The sequence below is a fragment of the Triticum urartu genome, chromosome 6, assembly GCF_003073215.2.
Source record: "Triticum urartu cultivar G1812 chromosome 6, Tu2.1, whole genome shotgun sequence".
Classification (NCBI taxonomy): domain Eukaryota; kingdom Viridiplantae; phylum Streptophyta; class Magnoliopsida; order Poales; family Poaceae; genus Triticum; species Triticum urartu.
This window is the reverse complement of record NC_053027.1, coordinates 378,987,433-378,996,018: the sequence shown is the minus strand read 5'-3', so window position 1 is coordinate 378,996,018 and position 8,586 is coordinate 378,987,433.

Below are 8,586 nucleotides of genomic sequence, written 5' to 3'. Positions count from 1 at the left end.
GATGATAATGAATTTGAGGGCCTCATACCGCCTAGCCTGGGAAACCTCCCACTCGTACGGCTAGTCCTTAGCTCTAACAACCGTGAGGGCTACTCCCTCCTCTCCAGTTTATAGGGCTTATCTCAAAATTTTAGTTTTCCATTTTATAAGGCTCAATTTGGTTGTTGCCCATCACATGTTCAGACTTCAAGGTGCATTAAATCATTGCATGCAAGTATTAAGAGAAAACTGACCAATGCATGCACTTTATGCATGCATGCATTGCAATTAATGCATTCGTAAATATAATTTTTGAGGAAAACAAGAGCATTAATTGGGTGCTTTTGCAAACTACAAAAAATATTCCACCACTCATCATCTACCTTGGTTGGTGAGATTTTTGAATTGAGCCTTATAAACCGGAAAGGAGGGAGTAGTTTGGTAGCCCGTGATCCCGGGGGGATCCCCGTCAAATACTAGGGCGCAGAGCCCACGAGGCAAACTCGGTCCGTGGAAAACCACCACGACGTTTGGTCGCTCTCTCGCTAGGGATATGTTGCCCCGGTCCCCTTCCTTTCCCCGGGTGAGAGATCCACGCCCAGATAGGTTGGGGAGAAAAGCCACGACTCACGCGGGTGCATCGAGCGATCTCCCTCCCGCAACTACCTGAGCACTATACCTGGGGTTTTTTCTGGACGTGATCTTCTTCCCTCTACCCTGTCTTCCAAACTACCATGGTGATCTCCCCTTGGTAGGAGGAGGGATACCCGATGGCCATGACAATCCCTTGGTGGAGGATTAGGGCCCTGGGAAGCTATCCCCTAGCAACCAAATTAGGCCTGAGGGCCTCATACCTCCCAGCCCGGGAAACCTCCCACTCGTACGACTATTCCTAAGCTCTAACAATCTTGAAGGCCACATACCCTGATCTAAATGTAATAATCCTGAAGGAGAATAACCAAGGAATGGAGTATTTGGAAATGTCACAGTTGTTTCAGTTGACGGTAATTGAGGGCTCCGTGTAGGCGCGATGGACCTTCACATGCCCATGTGTCCTATTGTTTCTCCGAGGTCGGAGACACATGACTATTTGGTCAGAGCACTGATTCCAGTATTTTGCCTCACGTCACTTGTAATGCTGGCTTACATTATATTCTTTGGGAAGAAGAAGTCATGAAGAACATACTCATTTTTGCTTTCTTTGGGCAAGAAATTCCCCAGAGAGTTGCTTACCGTGATCTAGCTGGAGGTACAGGGAATTTCTCTGAGTTAAACCTTGTCGGAAGAGGAACTTCTGATTCAGTGTGTTGTAGGGTGGAGACCCTAAGTGGAGATCTTTCACGAATTGGAGGGGAATCCACGAAGAACGTAAAGAACACGAAGAACAAGAGGGAAATCACAAGAGGAAAATACTCAAGAACAAGTCCAATCACACATCCACTAGACTCACAACCACACAAGATCCACAAAGGTACAAGAACAACAAAGGGAAAGATACAAGGTAAAGTTCATCCCAAATTCAAAGGATATGAGGTCTTGATGATCCTATGATGGGGATCCTTCTCCAAGAGGAGGTCTTGATATCCACAAGAGGATCTTCTCCAAGAGGAGGGCTTGATCTCCAAAAGGAGCTTCTCCAAGAGGAGGTCTAGATCTCCAAGAGGAGGAAGATGAGCAAAGCTCTCTCTTTGTCTATCAAATACTTTGCTAACCCTAAAAACTGAGAGGAGCACGGAATATATAGTCTAGGGGCGAAGGGGTATGGGCCTCGGTGGTTACATGGGCTTTTTAGCCCAATTCGTAGCGAAACTGGGCCTACCGGACAGTCCGGTGGTAAGGGCCGGACAGTCCGGTGAGGACAGATGCATTTTCGTGTGCCACCAGATTGTCCACTGTGGGGACCAGACTATCCGGTAGTGCAATTTCAGTTTGACCGGACTGTCCACTATGGGGACCGGATTGTCCGGTAGTGCAATTTCTGCACGCTTCCTTTTCTTCATCTTGACGCTTCCGGTCGGCTCTTGGGTCTTGGGGTCCTTCTCCTTGGCCTCCGGGAAGCTTCCTAGCTGCTTGGTGGTGGTTGCCCTTGTACCTAATGATGCACAATGTTCCACGGTGAGGTAGCACCCAAGTCCAATGGATATTCATGTAAATCTCAAAGAGGAGCGGGTTCACCTTAAGTCCGGTAGGTCCACTTGGGGCTTGAGGGGCTATGAAGGTGTACATGGAGATCACCGTAGGATGCTCCGCATCATCCCCTCCCCCTTGGGAAAGATCCGACCTCGGATCGAAAACCAAATCACCATGGGAAAGAGATGGCTTTGCTGTGTAGGAGTTGACGATCACCCAATACTCATCATCTTCAAGCTCAGAATGGGCACGCTCCAATGTTGCACTGTCTAGTGATTCCTTCAAAAGGAGCAAAAACAACATACACTTGGAAAAACAAATGTGGTTAGCGTTAGGGCAAAACCAAGCATTCAAGAGGTGATTCACCACACAAGTGTCGTTATCAAGCATAGCATATGGTTTGACAAAGGATTGTGACATGGCATGTAAGCATATCAATCGAGCACAAGCAAAGATATCATGGGGGCAAGCATGTAAATGTGAGGTTGTTATGCAAATATGTGTGACAAGATAATAAGCATCTACCTCAAGGTCATAGCAAGCATTCAAAAATTGCTCAATGAAAGGTCTATGGTAGGCATATGAATCATTCACAAAACCAAAGAAGATGAGATGTCTAAACACATGGGTCAAGTGCAAGACAATCCAAGCATAATGTGCATAGGGTGTAGTGAATATAGAGTGGCACTCAACACAATAAAAAGAGCAATTGTTCATCATGTGTGAGGCAATCAAGGCAAGCATGTAGCAATCAGTGGGACATCGCGTATGTGAAGAAATGATATTGTTGCAACCAAACATATGATAGGAGCAAGTAATCCAAGAATTGGATGCAATACACAAGGCATATATATCACGATGCATGGAACAGTGAAAATGACAAGTCGAAGCAAGATCTCCAACATGTGTGCAAGCAAGTGGTCCAAGATGAACAATAAGTCTCATGCTGAAAGCAACATAAGTAGTATGATCTGTCATATCCATGCTCAAGAAAGATGTCACCTTGAAGGCGTGTCCTTGTGCATTCTTCACAAAGCCGAAGCACAAGCAAGTGCGATGTAGAAGCGAGTCGTGGTAGAGTGTATGAGGCTCACTCTCAAGAGTTCGAATGGTCAACTCACATGAAGTGGAAGTGGACACAAAGTCCAAGTATCCTACACATGCACAAAAAAAAAACAAAGAAAGTATGCGCATGGTGATAAACACATCATCCATCGTGATGGTTCTCTTATTTTGCACATAACCATTAGAAGCACAAGTGCATGAATAATATGATGCAACAATGGCTATATTCATGGCACTAGGTATATGGTGCAAAGAGGTAAGACACACATGCTTCTCAAGGAATATGTCAAATTCTCCAAATATATGCGAGAATGCTATGGGGGCAATCTCATTAGCAAGACTAAAATCATTGTTGCACTCAATACATGGCAAATCATCTAGCATGAGAGAGGCAACACATGGAGATATATGACAAGAAGCAATAACAATCATGTGCAAAGCATGTAGATGGTTGTCATCAACCGCATAAAATAAGCAAGTATGAATCATTGGTGATGCAACAAGGCAAGCAATCATAGAAATCATGTCATGCAAACTAGTGGAGCGAAGATGCAACACACTAGAGGAAATCATGGCAATCATGTCATGTGTGCAAATAATAGGCATAGACAATGCACATGACATATCGCAAGAACGAACACAAAGCAAGACCATAGTATAATCATAGGCATGAGACACAAAGCAAACATGGCCATAACAACTGATATCTCCACCAAGCTTGCAAATACACATACAAGTACTAGAATCAATCATCATGTGTAATTCAAAGCATGGGTCACAAATGCATGGCAAAGGCATAGGCATGATCATATAATGCAAAGTGAACATGGCAAGATGGGCATATAATATGTAATGGGCAATAACCCAAAGCAAAGTGAGGGCCATGTATAAGAAATGCGCGAAGTCTTTGCGCGAAGAGAGTGGTGATAAGACAATCCGTGGGATCCCAAGTCATCATTACTCTCTAGAGCTCGTTTTGTCAACTCATGGAATTGTGAGGTTGACAAGTATTCATGGGTACCTACACAAAAGAGACACAAAGCAAAGAAATTGTGCGCGTGGTAAATGTACACATCATTCATCATGATGTGTATGTGCAGATGAGAGTTAGCACAAGATAAGCATCGCTCAAAGAAATTTGATGCGTGGTATAAGAACATGTCATCCATCATGAAAGAGTAGTTATTATGTATGACACGATGGGGATGCAAATTTAGCATACAAGTATATGGCACATCAATAGCATGTTTATTCATGGGGAGCATATTGTGCATACAAGTGTTGGGATCATGCAATGCATGGGATGAATCAAAATCTCCTAAAATGTATGAGGAAACTAAGGGGGTCTCCTCATGAGCAATATTGGAAACATCGTATGGATAAAATGTACAACATCCAAAACAATGCATATCGGAAGCTAGGTTGTCATGGCATGGCATATGAGGTAAATGACGCAAAGGGAGCATATCAATATCATCACAAAAAAAATGCCAATAACCATGGGCTTGTCATCTATGACATATGTGCAAATTGGGTTAATTTTAATGGCATATGCATAGTCACTGTGATGAGATTGCAAATATGACATATTGTTGATCTCATGCATAGCAAATGACAAGTCAAGCGGATTGCCAAACATGATGTGACCTAAAGAATTATAACAAGAAATACTATGTAACATGGCATCACAACTAATAGACTCCATATGGCAATCATCATACTCATCATAAATGGGTAAATCAATGCATGGGGAAATCGCACTAGCATGAAGCATGGAAATAGGTTGATCAACATCATGCAAGCAATCAATGTCAAGAATGTCCACTAGTGGGACTAGAGCATCACCGTCACCTATGTTACAGTTTTCATTCCACTCAAGTGGTGTAGGTGAGGTGGGAAAGACCAAATGGTGGTCATCTTCATCTTGATGAAACCATGTGGGGGGTGCATCATATTCCACCATGGCCATCGTCTTGTCCAACGGAAGGACGAAGTCATCGAGGATCGGTGCGTCATCATATATGGGACCTAGCACCAAATGAGAAGACACAATAGAGGTAGAGGTCAAGTAGTTAGAAATGCAAATGGACTCACGAGACCTATCAACTATCACACTCTCTCTATGTGGTGGTTCACTCACTCCCTCAAGGTAGGTGCACTCAATCTCACGTATGGTGTAGGCACTCATCTCACTCAAGCGGTGGGGGTTGTGGCTCTCCTCACATGGGAATTGGGGCAACACATCATATATGGGTTCAGTGATGAAGTCACTCTCATCCTCAATATGGTGGCACAAGTCACTCAAGTCATCATACGTCGCCGTGGTCGAAGGGAAAATCCCATACTCAACCATCTTGTTGTCGTCACCATGGATGAAGGCCGAAGATGGCACATCATCACTCTTGCCTCCAAAGATGGAAGCATCATCCTTGCTCTCCACCTTGTCGCTCGCCTCCAAAGCTTGGTCCTTGAGGGTCTCCGTAGTCGTACTCGTCGCCGCACCATCTTGAAAAAGAGTCGAAGTAGACTCGGCATCATCAATGCCACAAAGAGGGATGGCGGTGAAGTCAGACTTGGGACCATCGTCTTGGAGCTCGTCGGGATTGGACATCTTGGTGGTACTATCCTCATGCTCGATCTCATGGAGCTTGGTCACCGAGAAGTGTGCTTGGGGTGAACAAGACTTGGCCTTCATGAATTCTTGTTCCGCCTTGAGAGCACCAATGTAGTAGTCATCGAGGGACTTGTAGTTCTTGAGGAAGATAGTCCTAGAGATGTCGTTGTGTAATCGCATCATGAAGTGGAACTTCAGTGAAATGTGGTCGTCCACACTGGCTCATCGCAAGGCAATCTTCATCTCCGTGAAGTACACGTCGATGGACTTGGATCCTTGGAAGGTGTTCTCCAATTGGCGTAGAAGTTGTTCCGTGTAGGTTGGAGGCACGAACTCTCGCCGCAAAGCTCTCTTCGTCTTGGGCCAACTCATGTCATAGCTCTCCGAATGTGTGTGAAGCCACCATGTCGATGCGTAGTCATGGAAGTTCATTGTGGTGCACTTCACTTGATCTTCTGGAGGAACTTGATGTAGCTTGAGGTAGTCGTCCATGAGGCGCTCCCACTCGAGATACTCCTCAGGTTCTTGAGTCCCATAGAAAGGAATCTTATGGTCGGTGTCGAGGTCGTAGTAGCTCGTGGAAGTCGCGGACTTGAGCTTGGGGAGCTTTTCTTGAGCGTAGTCTTGAGGTGTTTTTTGGCGAAGATGCCTTGAAGTCGCTTGGTGAATATTCCAAGGTAGATGGTGAAGTCGTTGAGCAGTTGTTGGTGTTGAGCTCTTGACCTTCATGTTCTTGTCGTTGATGGTGTCGATGCCGATGTGATCTTGCTGGAGATGGTAGCTCGGAAGCATGTGCTCTTGGGCGTCTTCTCGAAGATGAGGAAGACCGCTTGTAGGCCTTGATGAGGGATTTGATCTCCTCCATTTGAGCATCCATCTTGGCGTCCAAGTTGTTTTTCATGGCATCAAACTCGTTGTTGTTGTTGTAGACCAAAGGTGAAATGCCTTGCCTATCCTTCACAAGACTCGAGTAGAGGTGAGTAGGAAATGATATAAACAATAACAAGTTACCTTTTCCCAAAGTTGAGATGTATCTTGTTTCACCCGATGTGAAATGAAATAATAGTGGAATTGGTACCGGACTTGTTCACTCACACCTATCAAGTAAAGCTTATGGAGTAGCTCGGTGAGGATAGTGGCACAAAAATTTGATGCAAAATGTTAGCAAGAGTCAATAATGTTGAAGAGATTCACAAATTCGCAAGTGAAACAAGTAGACCAATAGCAAAGAATGGCACACGGAAACACACACACACGGATAGATAAATGGGGTCGTGCAACCAAGGAATGAGAACAAAATGTGGAATCCATGGAAAACGCTCATGTTGCACAACTCAAGATAGACGCTAGCATGATTTCTCAATAGGCAGATACAACACTTGTGCACAACCTATAAGATGCAAAATGTATAAACTTTCTATCCCAAGTATGTTATTATGTATGGTTCCCGGTGTTTCGCACACGATGATCCAAGATGGTCAATATGGTAGTATGATATGCAATGTGGCGATGCTATGGCTATTTCTTACAAGCTCTTTGTTTTCTCTTTGCTTAAAAGCTTATTCTCTATTTTTTGTATGGCCACTATGCAAAATACACAAACCAAGATAGCAATTGTGTATATGCAGGAACAATCTTGTGACACAAGGGATGATATGATGATACCAAGATGAGGATACCAAGATGATGTGGTATGTATGCAATGGAAGGTGCGGATCACTAATGTGCACAAGGAAAGTTACTGGCAATACTAAAATGGCTAGTCTCGATAGGCAAGTGACACAAAATGGCTAGGGGTTAACAAAGCAATGGCAAGAATGAATGTACAATGATGGGATACCACGATACCAAGATGATATAGAGGTTACCATTCTTGCTTATGGTTAGGTTGCGAAAATGGTGAAGTGGTCAATGTCGATGATGACCTCATGGAGATGATGAGTGACGGTGTTCTCCATGTAGAACCGTTCCTAATTAGCCGAAACACCTTAGGAAACAGAAAAACCACAAACTCAAAATCTCAAATGTCAAATGTCAAATGATGGTAACGGAATGCGATGGTGGTTTCGGAGTTGACAATGCGGAAGTGGTGGTGGTGGTTGATGAAGAAGCAACCATCCCTAATTAGCCGAAACACCTTAGGAGACTCAAGTCACCACTCAAGCAACCACAAATTCTATATGGATCAAAAATGGGTTAGGTCGAGGAAAGCTACGATGGTTATGCGGATGATATGGTGGAGGGCCTAGGCAAAGATGTCAAAATGTCAAAATTTTGATGGAGTCAAATGATAATGGAACATATCTAGATGGATGGGGGATGTCAATAGCTACTCAATGAGCTAAAGAATGTCAAAATCGGACTCCGGATGTGGAAGATATGACTGAAACAAGAAATTAGCTGGAGTAGTTGTTGAACTAGCGGACAGTCCGGTCCTGGGTAGCGGACAGTTCGGTCTTCATCCGAAAACCTTCTGATTCGAGCGAACAGTCCGGTATTGGGCAGCGGACGGTCCGGTGTGTGAGCGATTTTCTCCTGATGCGAGCGGACAGTCCGGTACGGGGGTCCAGACAGTCCAGTGCGGGTTGGGAAGGCACGAAATTGAATTTTTTAGACGAAAATGGATGATTCTTGGGTCAAAATTGAGGAGATTTCATGGATGGAAGGTGGGGTAACTTGTGGAGAAGCTATATCCACTCGAAACACAATGAATCCATGGAGCAAAATCAACAAAACATCATCAAACCAACAAATCACAAAAAAAATGGGGCTATTTTTGGCGGGGATTTTCGGATTTT